This window comes from Geotrypetes seraphini, chromosome 3, assembly GCF_902459505.1.
Source record: "Geotrypetes seraphini chromosome 3, aGeoSer1.1, whole genome shotgun sequence".
Lineage (NCBI taxonomy): Eukaryota > Metazoa > Chordata > Amphibia > Gymnophiona > Dermophiidae > Geotrypetes > Geotrypetes seraphini.
Genome location: NC_047086.1, coordinates 379,273,792 through 379,296,914, shown reverse-complemented (window position 1 = coordinate 379,296,914; position 23,123 = coordinate 379,273,792). Strand labels below are relative to the sequence as shown.

General features: G+C 43.8%; 1 long non-coding RNA gene across 1 annotated transcript in view; it reads left to right on the top strand.

Annotated features, from left to right (window-relative positions):
• Positions 1-10,835, top strand: part of LOC117358128 — a 108,474-nt gene extending 97,639 nt beyond the window's left edge. The window contains exon 4 of the long non-coding RNA XR_004538945.1: positions 10,181-10,835. This is a non-coding gene — a long non-coding RNA (uncharacterized LOC117358128). The remainder of the gene's footprint in view (positions 1-10,180) is intronic.
• The last annotated feature ends 12,288 nt before the right edge of the window (positions 10,836-23,123 follow it).

The window sequence follows — 23,123 nt, the reverse complement described above, 5'->3', positions numbered from 1 at the left end:
TCTGAAGAATCTGTCCCTCTCCACCTTCTCTATGCCCTTCATGATTTTATAAGTCTCAATCATGTACCCTCTAAGTCTCCGCTTTTCCAGGGTAAAGAGCCCCAGCTTGTCCAACCTTTCGGCATATGAAAGGTTCTCCATGCCCTTTATCATCCTTGTTGCTCTCCTCTGGACCCTCTCAAGTATACTCTTTCAATAATCTACACTTATTTAAAATAATACAATAATACAATCCCACCCCCCCTCCCTCCTTCCCACCCTGGAGATTGCACAAAATTAAAGACAAAAAACAACTACAGAGAACTAATATAATATGTCAATGGGCCCCAAACCAGCTTAAATACGTTACTATGCTCCCGCATTCATTTTTTCATACCTATAACTAGAGCCCACCAAAAAGGAAAATTCAGGCAATCGTAATTTTTCCAATTATGGGTTATCATCTGCATGGCTATCCCGGTCATAATTAGGAAAAGACGGCATTTATATCGGTCCATGGGGGGCTTATTATGTTCCACATAATAGAAACACGGTTATCTGCCTAGATGATTATTTCCAGTGGAATGTGCCCGTAACCCTTATTATCTATAGGGCTCCCCCTAAAACAATAGTCTAGTAAGGGTGGACGAAGGGGGCGGTCTGCCACAGGCACTATCTTCCTCGGGGTGCTGGCACCCCTCCTCCTCTCCGCCCCTGCCTTCCCACTCCTCCCCCTACTGCACGCATGCCCCTTCCCTTCCCCGTTCCTTTTTACCTTCGGCGTGAGCAGCCACTAGTTGGCTGCCTGCGCCAGCTTTGGCATTCTCTCTGAAGTCACTTTCGGGACCTGCGCCCAGGAAGTGACATCAGAGAGGGCCCTGAAGCCGACGTGGGCAGTACGTCGGTGGCCGCTCACGCCAAAGTTAAAAAGGTATGGGGGAAAGGGCGCAGGCACGGCGGGGGAGGGGCACCACCGCCCTAGGCAGCATTCACCCTCACTATGCCACTACCCAAACACATCAATGATTCATCAATTGGAAACATTGGGTAGGTAGCAAACTGAAAATGCTGAAAACTTTTACACAGCCCCCCCCCCCCATTATACAAAGCCGTACTTGCAGCTGCCACACAGCAATGGCACCAAAGTCCATTAATTCTCAGTGAGCTTTGGTGCGATTACCGCAAGCCTCTGAGGTATCGTATTTCCCCATGTATAGGCTATGGCCTATACATCGATTTTGCAAACCGGCCTAGTAGGTGCGGCTTGCTTAAATGGGGCGGCCTATACATGGGGCAATCATCATCCTTCCTCACTGGTAAATACCTCCCTCACCGCCCTTGCTGGTAAATACCTCCCTCGTTTGACAGCTGCCGGCTGCCTCCTCCAATCACGCTGTGCAGGGCAGGAGCAATGTTTTCAATCTCAAGCCTCGCCCCATGCCACTCCTTGAATGGCTGCCATCGCGAGAACTGACGGCATCCATTCAGGAAGCCACACGGGGCAAGACTTGAGATCAAAAACATTGCTCCTGCCCCGCACAGCGTCATCGGAGGAGGCAGCCGGCAGCTGTCCAGCAAGGGAGTTATTTAAGGGGAGGGGGTGATGCGGCTTATCTAAGAGGGAGGCATTTCCTGTGACGTATACAATGGGGCTGCCTATACATGGGGAAATACGGTAATCGGCTTTGTAAAAGAGGGCCTTAGTGTTGTATCTGAGTGTTTGCTTCTTAGGGTCATGTGATTTTCTTTAACCCCCCCAGTGCTTCCATTTCATTTGTTTGTGTTATGACCTTTCATTTCAAAGCTTCAAGAAAACTTGTACAGCTGCTGTTCTAATACGGACGACTTCTCTACGAGGAATGGCTAAAGTGGCTAGGGCTCTTCAGCTTGGAGAAGAAACTGCTCAGAGGAGATATGAAAGAGGTCTACAAAATAATGAGTGAAGTGGAAAGGGTACAAATCGTGCGCACTTCAGAAAATGGCATAACACACAATGTACATCACCAGGCAACATATAAGGAACTGATGGTCAGGCGCACAGCATCTGGCTCTCTATCCCGCACAATGTGGGGCGCCGTACAAGCTTCCCCAGCTCACCGGACCCTTCCCGTTCAAGGAGGTGTCCCCTCGTCAGCGGTACGTTGTTGTGAAGATCATGGCCTGGCCCCCTGCCGTCCAAGCAAGGCGACGTGCCCCATGTCTTAACCACTGTAAAGATGTCAGCCTTCTACCCATATGCTGTGCTTACCTGCCACTACCCGTGATAGCGAAACCTCGCTTATCGCGGGTTCCCCCCAAGTGTCATGGCTGCGACCCCGCACACGGTAACATATGCCAATCTGGATAGAACTGGTGAATATATCCAGACCGATGTCGGAGCAGTGTATCTAGCAAGTAGAAATTTTTTTTTTTTTTTTTTTTTACTTATTGAGTTTCTTGAGAGTTATCTCCACGGCTGTGTAAGAACTCGCACCTTTTCATACTCACCGGGGTATAATATGAGACCACAATAAGGTAGTGTGGGGAAGCCTGCTGTCTGAGGCTACTATTGGTCTGTGGGGAAGCCTGCTGGCTGGCTGAGGATAACAATTTGTCTACATTTAACTTGTTGAGTTTAATGCGAGTTATCTATCAATAAGGTAGTGAGGGGAAGCCTGCTGGCTGAGGATAAACTATCGGTCCGCATTTTTTTGACAAAGTGTACACTGTTCGTGGTCTCTAGCGCCCACGGAACCAAAGTTAAACCCATACCCAAGGTACGTATACCCAGTAACTGTGACCCTAAGTATCCCGTCAACCCCCTAATCCCGGAATGTGAGACCAGTAAAAACATAATTTCGCGAACAATCAGGGAAGCCTTGGACCGCTCTTGAGGTAATGTAATTATGAAGATCATTCAGCCTCTCTTGAGGTGCTGTAAGCCGAAAGTGAAATCCCGTAATGTAAAACATAAGTATGAAGGTCCTTGAGGTACTGTGAATCAAAATGCGAGGCAACATCCATCCCTAACCCTGATGTAAACCGAATAGTAACAGCCATAAACCGAATGTATATCCATGATTTTCGAATTGTAACTTTTGCTACCAATCTAGGGTAAAAACGCAGTTGAGGTAATGTCACTTAATTATGAAGGTCCTTCGGCTAAACTATAAGGTAAACGATGTAAACCCCGCAACAAATGTAAGGTAGTGCCACTCTTGAGGTTATGTAACCTAATTATGAAGGTACTTCTAATTATGAAGGTACTTCAACCTCTAACCATCCACGATGTAAACCCTGCATTGTAACATCCATAACCCAAAGGTAGGCCCTGGAATTTTTTTTTTCTTTTTTTTTTTTCTCCCTCAATAAACCCCTGTTAAAGGCCAATTCTAGTCACCCTCCATCATCCATAACCCGAATGTAGACCCGGATTTACAAGATCAATAAACTCTATGTAAGCCCTATGTAGCGCCCGATTCCAGTCGCCATTCATCCGCACCATAACACCCTTCATAACATTAGTAAAACTGAGCGTTCGTTCTTACCTCCCAGATGTTGATGCTCCTTGCTGAGTAGGGGACTCCTTACGTTCTTATGTTCCTGATGCCTGCGAATGTAAGCTGGTCCCAAGGCTAAGGTCTCCGGTAATAAGGTAATTAGCGAGGTGGTAAGTAGCAAGGCCGTGTAGCTGATGAAGAGAGTTGAGTGAGGCAAGCAAACAGTTAATAGAGGAGGTACGTACACATCTGTTGTCAGTAGCATCACCCCGTATAAGGGCCCGGTATGGTCAAGGAGACCTCAAGGAAGGTAAATGAGGGCTCAAGGCCTACGTCTTTCTTCCCGTTCAAGGTCGTAAGCACGGTGGTAAATGATGATATCATGGCCGTGTTGCCGATGAAGAGTGAGTGAGGCACGAAAACAGTTAATACATGAGGTACGCATGAAGTGAGGGCCACACAACCCTTGCCTGTAGCACCCCGTATAAGGGGCCGCTATAGTCATGGAGAAAACTCGAGGAAGCCAAATATGAGGGCTCAAGGTCTACATCGTAGTCCCCTCTGGCAAAGTAGGAATTCGTAGATGAATGGAGGAAGAAAATGATACCATGGAGACCAAGAGTCTTATTGAAGAGGGATTGATACTACCTGGATATGGTCCCCTCGATTGTAGGATTCAGGGAGGATGAAAGTCTTGAGTGGTGGACTGATCCTGTTAAGGATGGTACCTAGATGCGTAACCCTGGCGTGCTTAAGATGAGGAGCTGCTCCTGGCGCCCAACTCATGGGCGCCCTTACCCGGGAATGATCCATAGAAGCGATCCGTTGTTAGTCCCATCCTAAGGCCACTGGTAGAGGACATAGTGATTCGTTGGATAACGTAGTAATGATGAAGCAATTATGAGCTAACATTTATGATGTGGAAAGGCTGGGATATGAAAGCAGATATCATTGTGTGTCTCCCATAACCTCTCATAGAAGAAGTTGGTGGCTAAGGAAAGGGGTCTTTCTTTGTAACTCCATCAATCGGGACTCTCCAGCATGAGTTGAATCTCTCGGTCACAAGATAAATAGATAATGGTTACAGCAGATGGGCAGCCTAGATGGTCCTGATGGGTCTCCCTCGCCATCCGGTTTATTGAAATACAGGGGACACATCATGGAGTGCCGTATATAATAGTTCCTATGTAAAAAGGGGGCAAACTGCTTCTTACAGAGGAGCTGACTCGCCGAGGGACGGACGTGATAGGCCACTTGGGGCCGGAAGGCCGAAGGGTGTGAAATTCCTGGAACGGCCTCCCAGTGGAGTTGATAAAGATCACAACTGTATATGAATTAAAGGAAGCATGGGACAAGTACATAGAGTCTTACAGGGAATAAAAGAGACTGTATGGCATGGGTGGGCAGAATGGATAAGCCATCTGATCTTTCCATGCTTATCACGTGGAAGTGTAAAGTAATGGATGTCAGTAAGCACAGGATGTTCGGGGCCGTACTTAGAGAGACCCCCCAGGAAAGAGACTTGGGAGTTCTGCATGATAAGTAGATGAAGCGACGACGAAAAAAAAAAAGGGGGGGGGGGCAAACAGAATGCTAGAACTTGAAGGAATCAGTACTATAGGCATGGTGTGTCCATACCTGTAGTACTGCATCCAGCACTGGTCGCCATGCATGAAATGACACGGTACTATTCAAAAGGGTCCAGAAATGCGACAAAGATGGTTACGTGGTAGGAGGAGGTGCCGTACTGTTAAAGAGTACAGAAAATCGTCCTCTTGTTTCTCAAACAGAGGAGACTGAGAGGGGACATGATCGAAACATTCAAGGTGCTGAAGGAAATAGACTTAGTAGATGAAGAATGAGCGGGCACTCTCTATAATCGAAAGGGGATAGGTTCCATACGAACGGCAGGAAGTTCCTCTTGACCCAGAGAGTGGGAGAAAACTGGAATACTATTCCGGAGTCTGTCATAAGGGAAAACACCATCTATGTATTCAGGAGAAAGTTAGACGAGTTCCGCTTAACCGGAACATATGCAGTGGACTGCAGGGCACGCTGGACCGCCGGTCCGACCCAGCAGCCGCAAATCTTATGTTCTTAACTTCGGTGCTAAATTAATAAATGAAAACATACATATGTGAGAGAACAATAAAGGCAGTTGTGTGAGAAAACAAAGGTAACATGAGTCCCAAAATTATTTTATTTTATAATTTTTTTTTTTTTTTGAAACTTAATAAGAAACTACCCCATAATACTATCTGTCCAAATTGCTATGCTATTAGATTTAAATCCCCAGGATAAGAATTATAGTATCATTATAACATGATGATTGGACAGATGGCTAGGCTAGACATACCCCGAAAAGCATAACATCTCACTAAAACAGCAGTGAAGGCAGGTTCCCTATCTTTAAAACAGGCTGTGGCTTCCCCATGTCTTTCACAATATCAGACTATGGACTTTTCCTCCAGGAACTTGTCCAAACCTTTCTTAAAACCAGCTACGATATCCGCTCTTACCCCATCCTCTGTACACTTTTGCTAAATAGTACTTTGGGGGCATTAGCTCTTCTTTTGTGTCTCTGCCACTTTATGCCTGATTTAGTGGGTTTTATTCCTTTGGAAAATGCTTGTCAGCTGGTCTCTCATACAAAACCATTAAAACCTAGCTTGGCTATGAAGATAAATCATCTGTTATGTTCACTTGGATGTGGTACAGTCAGGATTGCTTAGCCATTTTATTAGTAAATGTAGACTTTGAGAGCTCTCATTGAAAAGGTTTCTTAACTACTAGCTAACATTTCTAAAGATCTGTAGCTTAATTTTAGCTCGAGTTTTAGTAAATAAAAGAGGAAGGCGGCCAGGAACGGCTTATCACAGGAGCAGAGCTGGCAAAAGTGCACTCAGATTCTTGCCAAACGCAGTAGGGACATTTTAGTGCCCATTCCAGTTTGTTGTTTTTTTTGTTTTTGTTTTTTTTTAATGCAAATCAGGCATTTACTTGCTTGAAGCCCATCCAAATTGCTATGGTAGAAACTACCTGTGACATGAATGGTAGAAACTACATGTGACATGAATGTCTACAATCTTGTGAAATGCATACTGTTTTGATGTTAGAGAAACTATTTTACCCACACTGGTTTTTTTTTTTGGTTGTAATTTGGGTTGGGGGACTGAAAGGAGCTGCCGGGTACGTTAAGTGAACGCGTGAGCTGAATTACTTGTGGGGTATCTCGGCGGGCCCCTCTGCTCGATCCAGCGTGATCACCAGGAGTCCTGCTGTGTGCACGCTGGGCCGGCGCGGTGGTGGCAGCGTGGCGATGAGGCTTGCGATTCCCAGTCCCTCTCATCCCCGCTCAGCCCGACTCTCCTATATCCTCAGACCGAAAAGGGCCAGAGATCTGGCCGCGCAGGGCCCCAGGCAGGAGATGCCGCGTGTACCGCAGGCCGACTCTCCATTTCGGCCCGGCCCCAGGTGCAGCCAGGATGCTGGCCAGAGCACAAAAATGCCGCGTGTGCGGCGGCCATACTCCCCCTCCCACCTGGAGACAAGGTGCTGCGCCGCCGGAGACGCCACCACCCTTTCCGCGACGCACAGCCTAGGCCGTCGGCACAGACTGCACCCGTCCACGGCTGGAGACTCACATGGGCTGGCGTATGTAGCAGCCCATGTGAGACGCTCTTACCTCACATCTCGGCGGGATCTGGCAGGCCGCGGTACAAAGGGGGTGCGACGCGACTCACTCCGTGTGTGACTGCATGCTGGAGCAGAGTGAACCGCCTCGCCCCAGGGATTCCATTCGGCGATGCCCTGGGGGAGACATTTGGAGACAGGCTGCAAAGGTCTCCCGCTACTTCCCTTCCGCTGCTGATGGGTGGGGAAATGCTCCTGGCCACGTGTGCAGCGGCCCAACGTCCCAGCCCACACTTGGCACATGGATACTGGAGCCGGAGGCGCCCTGAGGATGCCCTGCCGACTTCTGGCTCCGCGGGAGCACTCCAGTAAGGTGAGAAGAAAACAAATGTTTCTGTAGTGGGTGAGCGGGAGGGAAGTCGCGTCGATGTCCCTGGACCGCCGTCGGGAAAAGGGGCGACCTCCCTTCCGCTTCCCCTTCTTCTCCTAACCCTCCCCCCCTCCCTCGCTGATTGGCGTTTCCCTATCCTCCTCCCTTCCCCCTCCCCCCCCCCTCCTATCTATTTGCTCCGGCCGATTTGGCCTCGCTCCTCCCTATATGGGATCGGAGCTTGTTCTGATGTGAATCACTTGTTCACTCTTTCCAAAAATACTAGGACTAGGGGACATGCGATGAAGCTACTAAGTAGTTGTTAGAGTCAGCTGAGGACAATTTATCCATTTGCAGTCCTCCTGCTTGAAGCTTACCTGACTGCAGAGCTTTGTGGCTTAACTCCACCCCCTTCTGAGTTGATCTTATGTTTCTCGATAGCTCTGGGAAAGGAATAATAGGGGATAGACTGTGTTTTCTGTGCCCTCCCTGCCTGAATTTCTAGCTGTGACATCACCTGCCTTTTCTCTTTTCTTTCTTTCTGTCCTAAACTAGGGCTTTTGGCAGGGTGTACAGGCTTTATTTTAAGGATTGCAGGTTTGAGGGCTGTACATTGGACTGGGTTAGCAGTCTTTTTAACCATAACAAGAGCTTCCCTGTCACAATAGATAGATAGATAGAAATCTCTTATACACCACCTGTAATTCCCAAAGCTATTAAAGCAGTGTACATGCAGATGCAGTAGATATTTTCTGTCTCTGGAGGGTTCACACAAAAAAATCACAAAGCATTACAGTGGGATAAGAACCAGTATCTCCAGGCCCCCTGGTTCTCAGCCCACTAGGCTACTTCTTTCCCCTGGTGATCTATATATGTGGTCATTTTATATCATGGACTTTCCTATGGTGTCACAACAATGTCCATGCCCTTTGATTTCTTTTCGTTCCTGGAATTCTTCCTTGTGTCTCTGTTTGCCCTTGATCGGTAGCATGGAATGTGGCTACTATTTGGGTTTTTGCCAGGTACTAGTGAACTGGATCGGCCTTCGTGAAGACGGTCTACTGGGCTAGACAGACCATTGGTCTGATCCAGTAAGGCTATTTTTATGTCCTTATGTGTCCTCTATGTATGACTGGAGATTAGGCAGAATGTTCCCTTTGATTCTTTCCTTTTGTGTTAATTTAGTGAAAGGGATAAATATTTTTCATTACAAGAGTTATCTTAGATTGTATATTATATGAATTCCCAAGAAAACAGACAGGCAACCGATCCACAAGACCTAGGATATACAAAAGCAGTAGATCAGAACTGAAATCCAAAATTCCAAGAAAATAATTTATTCACCACAGAAAATGAGAAATACATAATTAATTAAAAGCCCGCCATGGGAATGTCCATAGATGGTTTGAAGGATTTTTACACAGTAGATCTTATCAAGCATAATGTACTGGGACATACTTATTCACCTGGAGTAATCCATCTGGCGTCCCTCAGGGATCCCCATTGTCACCTAATCTTTTTAATATATATTCGATTTCCCTGGCTAACCTTTTGCAAAAACTTAAAGTCAAATTCTATATCTATGCTGATGACATTACTGTGCCATTGCCTATGTCATCTTGTTCTGAGGACGTTAAAGTCCAGATTGCTGAAATTTTGGCAAAGATACAACTTTGGATGTTTAGATTTAAACTTAAACTTAACTCGGATAAAACAAAATTTTTTCTTGCCAGCCCAAACGATACCATTTCAGACAAACAGGTCTTAATCAATGATCAAACCTTTGAAATTGTTCCTTTTATTAGGATTTTAGGGTTTACACTAGATCAAGGGTAGGCAATTCTGGTCCTCGAGAGCAGGAGCCAGGTCAGGTTTTCAGGATATCCACAAAGAATATGTATGAGATGGATTTGCATGCACTGTCTCCTTGAGGTTCAAATCTATCTCATGCATATTTATTGTGGATATCCAGAAAACCTGACCTGGCTCCAGCTCTCGAGGACTGGAATTGCCTGCCGCTGCACTAGATAGACAGTTAACATTTTAGGATCATACTGACCTTAAGATAAAAAGATGTTTTATGACCCTCTGGAAACTCAGAACTATCAAAAGATATTTTGATTTTGTTTCTTTCAGAATTTTGGTACAGTCTCTAATTCTGTCCTCGACCATTGTAATATCGTCTATCTTGCATCATTTAAGAAAAACGTATTCGACTAGTACAAAATACGTCAGTGTGCCCAATCTTTGGCCTGAAGAAATATGATCACATTAGCCCATTTTATCGGCAATTACATTGGTTGCCTTTCGAGGCACATATTCTTTTTAAATTTGGTTGTCTTTGTTTTAAATCTCTTTTTAGGTTGGCTCCGGGATATCTAGCCTCTCAATTCAATTTTTATACCTCATTAAAAAAAACACTTATAATAAGTTAATGTTTATGTATCCTTCAGTTATAAGAAATTTTTGAATAGGACATTTGCCTTTCAACTAGGCAAACTGAACTCTTGGTTAAGCCCGCTTATTTGTCAAACAGATTCTTTTAACGTTTTTAGAAAAATTTTTAAAAACACACTTGTTTGATAAGTTTGTTATTAACCTGATGTACCTTTCACTGATTGAACAGTTAGTTCTTCTTTGTTGTTAACCGCCTGGAACTTCCTGGTTGGGCGATATACAAGAATAAATTTATGATCATGATTATGTTTCACTCTTACAGGGGCTGTGTATAGAGCTGTAAACAACCAAAAGGATGTTATTCAGCATGAGAAGAGAAAGTATTATACTGGAATTTTGGATTTCTGCTCTGATCTATTATTGTGTATTCATGAATTCCTATATAAAAAGTTAACATTTCTACCCAGATTGAAAATATGGACAATACCCCTGCTCGGGAAAAGATGAAAATGGACATGCAAACGATATTCAAATTTATGCATATTTTATAAAATGGTACAGGAGGCACCAACTTAACAAATATCTTCAAAAATATGCACTATCAATTGTACCAATCAAAAAAAAGCAGTGCAAATGCCACATTCCATATATAACTTTTTTATTTTTTAGGGGGGGGGGAATTTTTGGACCATCAGAGGTATACAAGGTATACTGTTCAGCATAGCATAATGCATGAACCTCACTTCTTCATTAGTCCATATTTTGAATGATTTTTTTGAATTTTTTTAAACATTACTGCACACTTCTTAAACTTATAATGCGAAGTTAAAGCACTTATCTTTTGAAAACGTATCAGAGGGATATTAGTGCCGACACGAATCCATGTTTTGCCCTGACCAGGCACATGCAAATCACAATGCCTACCATGCTCTGCCAAAACTACCCCTGAGCATGCCAATTGTGCAAGTACTGTGTGCATGATCTGACTTTATAAAAAACAATATGTGTAAGAAAATCTATGTTTCTGTGTTTTATTGATTAATCATTGGGTGGGTGGGTGGGATAAAATGGTTGGTCATGTATATTTGTAAGATGAATGTGCTTTTATTGACTTATTATGTTATATACTTGTGTCTTGCACTATTGACGTTTGGAAAATCAATAAAGAATTTATAAATAAAAAACAATATAGGTTCCTTTTACAAAGCCGCGCAAGGGCCTTAACGTGCGGAATAGTGCGCGCTAAATTGCCGCGCGCACTAGCCGCTACCGCCTCCTTTTGAGCAGGCGGTAGATTTTCGGCTAGCGCGCTCTAATCCGGTGCGTGCGCTAAAACGCTTAGCGCACCTTCGCAAAAGGAGCCGTGGGGGGGAGGGGTAATTCTCTATAGATCATCTAACATTAGGTGCTAAGATGATGTGTACTAACCCCTGAAGGGTGGTTTGAAAAGTTTGGTAAAAAGCAAGATAAACAAAAAAAACTAAAATAAAACATCCCAAAAAAGGCCTAGGTTGGCACGTTGACATTCTAATCGCCAGGACGTCCAAGTGACAATAATCAAAACTCTTCCTTGGACATCTAGCAAGACGTTTCTCCTGCTGTGCATCCAAAGTTCCAGGAGGCATGCTGGGAGGTGTATTATTGGCGTGCTTTGGGCGTGCTTAACTTGGACATCATGCGGCGATAATCAAACCTTTTCCATGACGTCCTGGACGGACCTTAGACGTTCAGAGCTAGACCTGTTTTAGAAGCATCTAAGTGCTACAAAGGTACATAAACGGATCAGATAACCACTGGATACATTAATGTATGACTCCTCCATACTCCCCCACTGCTCACTAATCTCCTCCTACCCCCCCCCCCCAAAAAAAAAAAAAAAAAGTAGAACATCAGCACTTGGTATGGGAAAGCCTAGTACAACATCACAAAGGTGTCTTAAGTAATCTGCTGTATGGACTAGTGAACCATAGAGAGGAAGACCCATGCCCATAAGCCACTCTAACCACTACATTTATAGTGTAAAGTGTGAGCCCACCAAAACCCTACTCCACTGCCATATAGGGGCTACCTGTAGCTATGAGGACTATTAGGGTGGTAGACAAATAGGTTTTGCAAGAGTTTTGGAAGACCCAGCATAAATTATAAGGGTTATATGGTAATACACAAAAAATTATAATAATATAAAATGAACATCAACAACCATAAATATTAGATCCTGAGAAGGTTAACCATAGTGCTGATGTGCCTAAATGAAGGAAAAAGATCTCAGAACTCTACGCCAAGGATCATTGAAATCTCCTTTGGTTGAATTGTGGATGGAAGCCTCTTTCATCGATCCATGGCTTTTTTAAATTACCCTCCTAATGCTGAGTTATTTTTGCAACAGTTCCATACCATGAGCTGAAGTGATGCATCCTAAGAGGTGCTATTTTAGGTGGGCCATTTAAAAAAATGTCATTTTACTGGTCATTTTACTGGTCTCAACATATTTTGGATTAGCGTCTGTTTTTAGCAAAGCTGAGTTTTCAGAACACAGAGATCTATTTGGTAAATAATCGGTTATCTTGCTTTTACCCTGGCTGAACATCAGCAAATAACTGGTCAAGTGCTGACTTCGCCCCTGGAACACCCCCAAAACAGCAGGTTTCCAGTTCAGTGCTAGATGGTTATTTTCATCAGTTCTAACCAGTTACGCGCCACTGAAATTGACCAGTTAGCTTCAAACTGGTGATTAAATTGGTCTGGAGCCATTTCTGGCTGGTTATATCGTGTTGAATATCAACCTGCTTGATTTTTCTTTTTTTAAAATAATATATATTTCACAGGTCAGGAGTAGGAGTGGGTGGTGGGGTTGGGGGGTGGTTTGGATCCGGTTTTCTACGGTGTATTCTAATGTATGTTATAGTATTGGGGTGCTACGATATGTCCTGGGGGGGTTTTCCGAGGGTTTTACATGGAAAATTGTATTGAGCACCTCTTGTTCCTGAGACATCTGATCTTGGTTGTGTTTATGACCTTTGCTCTCTGTATGCCCGGTAGGGCGGTTTTTTTCTGGATTGATGGATGTCCCTTTACTCTGTTCTGTTATGTGTGTACTGGTTTGCTCAATAAAGAAATATTATATATATTAAAAAAAAAAAAAATCTTTATTGAATTTCAAGTATTAACAATGCAATACATATGAAACCGAACATATAACAAATCAAGAAAAGCACTTTGAACTTACAAATAATTGAAAGTAATATTTTTCCCCACCCCTTTACTTAATCAATAATATAAATGCAATTATTCTTCCAATTGCCCATTCTTATTTAAAATAATACCACATTCCCCCCCCCCTTCCCTCCCACCTTGGATGTGTGAGGAAATCAGACAAAAATAAAAGAGAAATGACAAATGTATAGAAGCAATAAAAGATGCCAATGGACCCCACACCAAGTTAAATACATTACTATCCATCTGTTTGATAATACTGACACTCTGGTTAAGTGAGGCAAGGTGCATTAACTTTTTTTTTTTTCAATATAAAGCAAAAAAAAAAAAAAAAATTTCAATTCCTTCAGATGATTGCTATAAAAATGAGACCATGGGAACCATTTCCCTAAAGTGCACTTAGCTTTGCTAACAGATGCTGCCTGCCAAGCTTAGTGACAGCTTCTCCTCTTACTTAATGATGGTTTCTTTTTAATTTTTTCCATTTCTTTTTTAAATAAAGAAAAAACGTTAGAGTAGGAGGCTTTAAAAAAAAAGTCATAATTGGCTATGAGTTTACCAGTTAAACACAGCATAGATTATTATTTTATGTAATTTAATCATATTTTTAATTGGGGAAAAAAAAAAAAGATATGGCTCGTCTCTTCAAATAACTGAATTTATGAAATCGGTGTTGAACTTCTGAGAATTTAACTATAGAACCTGCATGGAAAGACAAATTATAGATATACATTATAGATTTACATAGCTCGATAATATCATTTGCTAAGCAACTTGTCTCTAAACATGTTTTTGGGCTCCTTTTACGAAGGCGCGTTAGCGGTTGAACGCGCATAATAGCGCGCGCTAAACCGCCGGCCGAGCAGGCGGTGGGTTTTCCGGCTAGCGCGTGATGGAAAGCCGCGCGTACTAAAGCCGCTACCTCGGCTTCGTAAAAGGAGCCCTTTGTCTGTTAAAATATTTAACACGTAAGGTGATATAATCCCAAAATGATGGCAATTTGATTTTAATATAAAGGAATACCAAATTGTGTAAAAATACAACTGATAAATAATTGGTATTATGAATGATGTTGTCTTCAGTGAATGTCCCTGGGGATGATGCCACAAATGTATATGTGAACCTTAAAAGACTATGAATGAAAAAATGAAAAAATTTGATTTTAAGACATTTAAATTGACGATCCTGTTCAAAACAGTACTATGGGGCATGTTTTGTACATCTAAGAAAGAGCAGTTTGAGAACGGATTGAGCAATTTCTGGCATTTTAAAGACTCAGCCGTAGTCACCGGGTTACTTACATCGTTTAATTAGTAATTACGCCAATTTGACTGAATAGAGCCAACTGCATTGCCCTATTTTCATCCTGCAGCGCAGAATACTGTGATCTTAGTGGCGCACCGTATCTTAATCCCCGGCAGAAATGAAGTAATTCTCTTTGTTGTTGTTTAAAACTGCTTCTTTGGAGAACAGAATTGCTTTATAGGTAAAGAGAAACAAGATATTTAAAGGTTTCAAGTGCAATCAAGACCGTTGCATTCACACATTGCTGATATGCAGAATATTCAGCAAAATTGGATGACATCAGTGAGGCTCAAAGAAGCGTATCTGATCGGGACCAATTATCTCAGTGGGAAAATTGTTCAGAGGGACATTTTTTTAAACGGCCCAGCTAATATAGCACCTCTTAGGATGCACCACTTCAGCTCATGGTATGGAACTGTTGCAAAAATAACTCGGCATTAGGAGGGTAATTTAAAAAAGCCATTTATGCGCATAAAGCACAGAAAAAAAAAAGGCTTCTTGTAAAACTGCCTGAATTATATGTGGGTAAAGGTTTGTGCATGCAGCCTGTATGCACATGAATTTACTCAAACTGAATGAAACGGTGGCCATGGTGTGGTGGCCGTTTGTCCACTCTTCCAGGTAATATCTCTCTTCTCTCTCTACATCTCTTCCCGCCCTGATCTCCTCCCATGGCTTCCAGTTTCACCTTTATGCTGATGACTCCCAGATCTACCTCTCTACGCCTGAAATTTCACCTAAAGTCCAAGAAAAAGTCTCTGCTTGTTTGGCTGACATCACTGCCTGGATGTCCTGCCGTCATCTGAAACCAAATATGTCCAAGACTGAGCTGCTTCTCTTTCCGCCTTTCTCCATCTCTGTAAATAATACTGTCATTGTTCCAGTCTCCTCTGCTCGCAACCTTGGAGTCGTCTTCAATTCTGACCTCTCATTTTCTACGTATATCCAACCAAGCTGCTAAGACCTTGTCCCTTCCTCTCTGAGCACACTACCGGGACCCTTGTCCAAACTCTCATAACCTCACGCTTAGATTACTGCAATATACTCCTAACTGGTATCCCTCAGTGTCGCCTCTTCCCCTTGCAATATGTGCAAAACTGCCATGTGACTCATCTTCTACCAACCTCGCTACACTCATGTCACCCCTCTCCTTAAGTCACTTCGCTGGTTCCCTATCTGCCATTGTATACAGTTCAAGATCTTATTGCTGACCTACAAGTGTGTTCATTCTGCTGCCCCTCAATATCTCTCCTCGCTTCTCTCTCCTTATACACCTCCCAAAGAACTCCGTTCCTCAGATAAATCACTCTTAACATTACCCTTCTCCTCCACTGCCAATTCCAGACTTCGTTCCTTTAATCTAGCTGCCCCCTATGCCTGGAATAAATTACTTGAGTTTGTCTGTAAAGGCCCTTCCTTTGTTTAAAAGCAGACTGAAAACCCACCTTTTTGATATAGCTTTCAATCCGTAACCCTACTCCTCCGATGTCATAATGCCTCATTCCACCAATAAGAGCCAATCTCATTAGTGATGTCTGTCTTGCCTGTTTAGATTGTAAGCTCTTTCGAGTGTGGACTTTTTTTTTAACTCTTTGTGACTCTGTACAGCGCTGCGTGCGTCTGGAAGAGCTATAGAAATAATTAATAGTAGTAGTAGTAATATGTAGTATAAAGAAATAAAACAAAAAAAACAAAAACAAAGGAAATTCGGTGATACCTTTTTTATTGGACTAACTCAATGCATTTTATGATGAGCTTGTGAAGAAGGTAACCTTTCTTCTTCAGATCAGATAAAAGCAAATGTTGACATGTCAGTATATATAAGGAAAACATGAAAGCATTTCAGAGATAGGAAGAGGGAAGGATGGGTGACAGGTAGGAGACAGAAAGGTGGCAGAGCAGTTTTTTTTTTTGGGGGGGGGGGTTTGTTCAAAAATGTTTTATTAAATGTTAGAAAATCACAACAATCAAAGACTTGGTTTTTCTTACTGCATAGATATTTTTGGACCCCGGTTAGGTTGCATCGGTTAGATAGTTCGAAATCTAATAGATGCTGCCATTGTCGTCTTGATATAGGGACGTTGGATCATTTGCTTTATTACTGTCCTTTGATACTCAACTTCTGGAAAACCATTTGGGGTCAAATTATTATAATATTGGAAGTTCCACTATCAATATCATACGATATAATATTATTTAGAACAACATTGTTCACTAAGAAACCTATAAATGCAAATAAGAACAAATTGCTTCTTATCATGACAGGAGATGATAATGAAAAATTGGAAAAATTGTGATAATTTGAATTATAGTTTTTGGTGGGAGTCCGTTTCTCAAATTTATAAGTTTGAAAACATTTTTTCCTTTACAGAGGGGTCATCATAGTAAATTTAAGGAAATATGGAACCCATTAACAAAATATTGCAAGTTATGATATTGTAATATTAATTCCCTTTGGTTTATGAAAGATTAGTATACATATCCAGGAGGGAAGGGAGGGTGAGGGAGAGGGAGAGTGGGAGGTGAAATTTAATAATTGTATAGTATTTGATTGAATCAAAGTGCAGTGGGATATATTGCTTGTTTGTTTAATTGTTTGCACTATGTATTTGATTTTTAAATGAATAAAGAATAAAAAAAAGAAAAGAAAATCACAACAATCAAAACAAAACATATGGTGCAGACCAGCAAGTACATATGGATAATAAACATTACCAAAAATAGCACCACAATGCAATCAATACAATAAGAAAAGAAAAAAATAAAATAAAATGACAAAACCACTGTGTAACACGGTCAATAAAAGAAAAATAATGAGCATTGTCTGGGTGTCACTCATAAAGAAAGGGCTCAGTACAATAATGAGACTCAATACAGGGAAAGCACAGCGGTGTGAAAGTATGGTATTGACACTGAAAGTAATCTCCAAGGAATCGACCCGAGGAATGAAGAGGCAGAGTGGAGTATTCCAAAAGAGGAGCCCAGAGTTTTTCAAACTTTTCCTCTGTCCGAAGCCGCTCTGCAGCACTGCGTTCGTATTTGGCCACCAAACAAACCATGTTCCACCAGGCATTGTATTCCGCTGCTGCTAAGGGCTCCTTTATTTTTTTTTTTTAATTTATTTATTTATAAGTTTTCAAATTATTTATTGTACAGAAAAGTACGATCAAGAAAACATAACATTAATTATTTTCAAACTTGAAAATAAACCAGAGCTACATGAAAAAATAATATATTCTTCAACTTAATCCCACACTAGTCCTCAAAATTGGATAGGGCTCCTAGTACAAAGGTGCGTTAGGGCCTTAACGCACGGAATAGTGCGCACTACAATGCCGTGTGCGCTAGCCGCTACCGCCTCCTTTTAAGCAGGCGGTGATTTTTCAGCTAGCGTGCACTATAGCATGGGCTAATCTTGTGCGTGCGCTAAAAACGCTAGCGCACCTTAGTAAAAGGAGCCCCAAATTCTTCCAGTTAGAATAATTTGAATTGCAATGAGGATTAATATATGTAATAAGTTATCATTCTCTTCAGAGAGAGAGGTATCCTAGCCTCAACACCCCCCAGCAATGAGGACAGCATAGGACAGAGGACTATTTGGCAGAGCAGTTTTAAATGTCTTTATAGTGGGAAAGAAAGCCCAGATCTCTGTTAAGTCCTGTCTGGTAGGTGTCAAAAAACCTTATTGTTTTGACGTCAAAGGTTTTACGCTCTTGGATTGTCGTAAAGGGCTCCTTTTACAAAGGTGCGCTAGCGTTTTTAACGCACGCACCGGATTAGCACGCGCTAGCTGAAAATCTATCGCCTGCTCAAAAGGAGGCGGTAGCGACTAGAACGCGTGGCAATTTAGCGCACGCTCTTCCGCGCGTTAAGGCCCTAGTGCGGCTTGTAAAAGGAGCCCAAAGTCCCCCCTTTAGTATTCTCACCATAAAATCATTGGTGCAGAGGTCGGTTTTTCCAAAGTGTTGTCCGACAGTGGTGACATCCTGGTTGGCATTGCCAGCCAGAATTTATTAACAGACTCTTGACTCCACATTCTTCTCAGCGTTCTCTCCGATCATCTAATCAAAACTTGCTCTCAATCCCTTCATTAGGCCATATTAATACCATAGAAACATAGAAACATAGAAATAGACGGCAGATAAGGGCCACGGCCCATCAAGTCTGCCCACTCCAGTGATCCTCGCTATCTATCTTTGCGGATAGATCCCACATGTCTATCCCATCTGGCCTTAAAATCCGCCACACTGGTGGCCTCAATAACCCGAAGTGGAAGACTATTCCAGCGATCAACCACCCTTTCAGTGAAGAAGAACTTCCTAGTGTCACTGTGCAGTTTCCCGCCCCTGATTTTCCACGAATGCCCCCTTGTTGCCGCGGGACCCTTGAAGAAGAAGATGTCTTCTTCCACCTTGATGCGGCCCGTGAGATATTTGAATGTCTCGATCATATCTCCCCTCTCTCGACGCTCCTCGAGTGAGTAGAGCTGCAAATTCCCCAACCGCTCCTCGTACGGGAGCTCCCTGAGTCCCGAGACCATCCTGGTGGCCATCCTCTGGACCGACTCCAGTCTCAGCACATCCTTGCAGTAATGCGGCCTCCAGAATTGCACACAGTACTCCAGGTGCGGTCTCACCATGGATCTATACAGTGGCATAATGACTTCAGGTTTACGGCTGATGAAACTCCTGCGTATGCAACCTATGATTTGCCTTGCTTTGGATGAAGCTTGCTCCACTTGGTTTGCCGACTTCATGTCTTCCCTGACAATCACTCCCAAGTCTCTTTCTGCTACAGTTCTTGTCAGGATCTCGCCATTTAGGGTGTAGATCTTGCATGGATTCTGGCTTCCCAGGTGCATGACTTTGCATTTTTTGGCATTGAAACTGAGTTGCCAGGACCTAGACCAGTGCTCCAGCAGAAGTAAGTCATGCACCATATCGTCTGTCATTGCTTTTTTGTCTGTTGTGCTTTTGCTCACTACATTGCACAGTTTGGCATCATCGGCAAACAATGTTATTTTACCTCGAAGCCCTTCTGTCAGGTCTCTTATATAGATGTTGAACAAGATCGGGCCCAGGACGGAGCCCTGTGGCACTCCACTTATCACCTCCGACATCTCGGAGGGAGTGCCATTCACCATCACCCTCTGAAGCCTACCTCCAAGCCAGTTCCCAACCCATTTGGTTAAAGTGTCGCCCAAACCTAAAGAACTCATCTTGTTCAGCAACCTGCGGTGTGGCACGCTATCAAATGCTTTGCTGAAATCCAGATAGACGATGTCCAGGGACTCACCAACATCCAGCTTCCTCGTCACCCAGTCAAAGAAGCCGATCAGGTTGGATTGGCACGATCTCCCCTTAGTAAATCCATGTTGGCGGGGATCCCGCAGATTCTCCTCGTCCATGATCCTATCCATTTGGTGTTTGATTAGGGTTTCCATTAGTTTGCTCACTATTGAAGTGAGACTCACTGGTCTGTAGTTTGCCATATCCACCCTGGAGCCTTTCTTGTGTAGTGGAATGACGTTAGCCGTCTTCCAGTCCATCGGGATGTTACCTGTACTAAGGGAGAGATTAAAGAGCGCGGATAGTGGTTCCGCCAAGACATCTCCCAACTCCCTGAGTACCCTAGGGTGTAGGTTGTCAGGCCCCATTGCCTTGTTGACCTTGATTTTTGACAGCTCGCAGTAGACGCTGCTGGGTGTAAATTTGAAATTACTAAACGGGTCTACTGATTTAATCCTTGTATGTGGTTGAGGGCCGATTCCCGGCACCTCGCGGGTGAAGACTGAACAGAAGTATTCATTTAACAGTTGGGCCTTTTCCGAGTCCGTCTCCACATGGTCTCCGTCTGGTTTTCTGAGTCGTACTATCCCACCTGAGTTCTTTTTCCTGTCACTAATATACCTGAAGAAGGATTTATCTCCCTTCTGGATATTCTTTGCTAGAGACTCCTCCATGCGGAATTTGGCCTCTCTAACTGCCGCTTTGACGGCTCTTGATTTGGTCAGATAATCTACTCTGGAGTCCTGTGTCCCTGATTGTTTGTAAGAGATGAATGCTTTTTTCTTCTCTTTGATGAGGTCTGAGATCTCCATAGAGAACCACTGTGGCTTGTTGTTCCTACTCCGTTTGCTTACTGATTTAACATAGCGGTTTGTTGCTTCCTGTATGGTGGTTTTCAAAGTTGACCACATTTCTTCCACGCTGTCGGTATCTGCTTGGGTTTGTAGCGCCTGGTGAACGAAGTCTCCCATGTCCTGGAAGTTTGTGTCCTTGAACTTGAGAACCTTGGTCAATGTGGTAGATTTCGTGAAACCTTTCCTGAGATTGAACCATATCATATTGTGGTCACTGGAGGCCAAAGTTTCACCCACCGAGACCTCTGTGATACTTTCTCCGTTGGTAAGTACCAGGTCCAAAATTGCCTGATCCCTTGTTGGCTCAAATACCAGTTGCCTGAGTCCTGCTCCATTCAAAGAGTTTAATAGCTTCCTGCTGCTGCCGGAAGCAGAGGAAAGCGTGACCCAATCCACATCGGGCATGTTGAAGTCACCTACCAATACTGTGTCCCCCCGCAAGGTGATATTCTCTATATCTCCGATTAATTCCAAATCTAGGTCTTCTTGATGTTTTGGGGGTCTGTATACCACGCCAAGATATAGGCATTTGTCCTTCCCTCTGGCCAAATTTACCCAAAGGGATTCCCCAGTGTACTGTACATCTGTGATTCTGGTGACCTTAATGTCATCTTTAGTATATAATGCTACCCCACCTCCCATTTTGCCCTCCCTGTCCCGACGAAGCAAGTTGTAACCTGGTATGACCATGTCCCACCCGTGGGAGTCTGTGAGCCAGGTCTCAGATATCGCCACCACATCCAGGTCGGCATTCCTCATTTCTGTCTCCAAATCTAGGATCTTGTTTCCCAGACTGTGGGCGTTGACATACATAGCCCTCCATGTTGTGTGCTTGTTGTATCTCAGTGGGGACAATCCCTCTATATCAACTAGACCACCATTAGTATTTTTCGCTTGTCTCTTACACTCCCTAGACCCAGAGCTACAGCGTGTACCTATCCCGGACTCCCCATAACTGCAGTGCGCTCCTATCAGAGACTTGGTAATGTGTGTACCCTGTGGGGGTATTCCCGTTTGGGCTACTTGAGCTCCTTTAGTGCAATTTGCAGCGTGTGCACTCTTGCTGGTCCCAGAATTACAGTGTGTACTCCCTCTACACCTAGAATTGCTACGTGTACTCCCCTTAGACCCAGAATTGTAATGTGACCCAATGCAGTGTTTACTTAGTTCAGTTCCAAAATAGTATTGGTAGCCCGTACCCTCCCCCAACTCACCTAGTTTAAAGCCCGTACCCTCCCCCAACTTACCTAGTTTAAAGCCCTGTGTAGTAGGCGGGCTAGACGGTGTCCAAGGACGTTCTTCCCCCTCTTGGTCAGGTGTAACCCGTCTGGTCCAAGGAGTCCTTGCAGTGCCTCTCCGTGGTGCAGGAACCCAAAGTTCATCTCCTTGCACCATTCCTGCAGCCAGTCGTTCACCCTCCGGACACGATCCTCCCTGGCACTGCCCTTGCCCCTCACTGGGAGGATCGAGGAGAAGACCACCTGCGCATCCATCCTCCTCAGCTTCTCTCCTAGGGCTCTGAAGTCTTCGGGTATGCTTTCTAGGGTGCCCCTGGCAGTGTCGTTGGTTCCGACGTGGATGAGAATCATAGGGAAGTGATCTTGGGGCTTGATGAGTCTGCCAAGGCTAGCAGTTACATCCCGGATCTTGGCCCCCGGCAAGCAGCAGACCTCTCTTGATTGCAGATCTGGTCTACAAATCGGTCCCTCGGTGCCCCTTAGCAGTGAATCCCCGATGACCACAACTCTGCGCTTCCTAGGGGTGGGCCGACCTGTGGACTCTGGAACCGGAACCGTCTGTTCAACCACTTCTTGTACCTCGTTGTCAGGACCTTCCTGTAGCAGCTGGTATCTGTTCTTAAGGGGGATATGTGGTGTCGATGTAGAGCTGCCCTGTATGTGAGAGAGAGAAACAGAATTAGGTTTTCTGCGTTTACCTGTGGATGAAGTCACCAGCTGCCAGGTATCGGCGTCTCCAGTGACTTCCTGAATTCCGACGGTAGGATTCAAGTCTGAAGTTCTGGAAGCTCTGGGTGACTCAAGGATGGTCTTGTCAGGCTCTCGTTCGGCGATCTGAGACAGTTCCTGGATTATTCCATCGATGAAGGTCTCGTCATCACGGATGCTCCTTAAGCGTTGGATCTCTTCTCTCAGACTCCTCAGCTCTATCATAAGGCTTTCATCTGGTTGATCAATTGGTTCTGTCTGAGTGGAGGCTGAAGACATCTTTGAGGGGACCAATATCTTTTCCGTAACTGCCTCTATGCTCTGGAACTCAGCACCCAGTCACTTAAGAGAGGTTACATCCTTAGACACTTTCAAATCTAACTTAAAAACATTCCTGCTCAAAGATGCCATTGGATTTTGATTGTCCTTTTAAGGATGTTTTACATATATTTTAGAGAAACCAAAAAAGCACTGTGGAGAGACGATGATCCTGAAATGGACTTTAATTGAAGTTCCAAATGTATAGATAGAAAGGTATAGATAGAGAATTACTATACAGGTCCTGGACCTGAAGGGCCGCCGTGTGAGTGGACTGCTGGGCATGATGGACCTCTGGTCTGACCCAGCAGAGGCACTGCTTATATTCTTATGTTCTTATG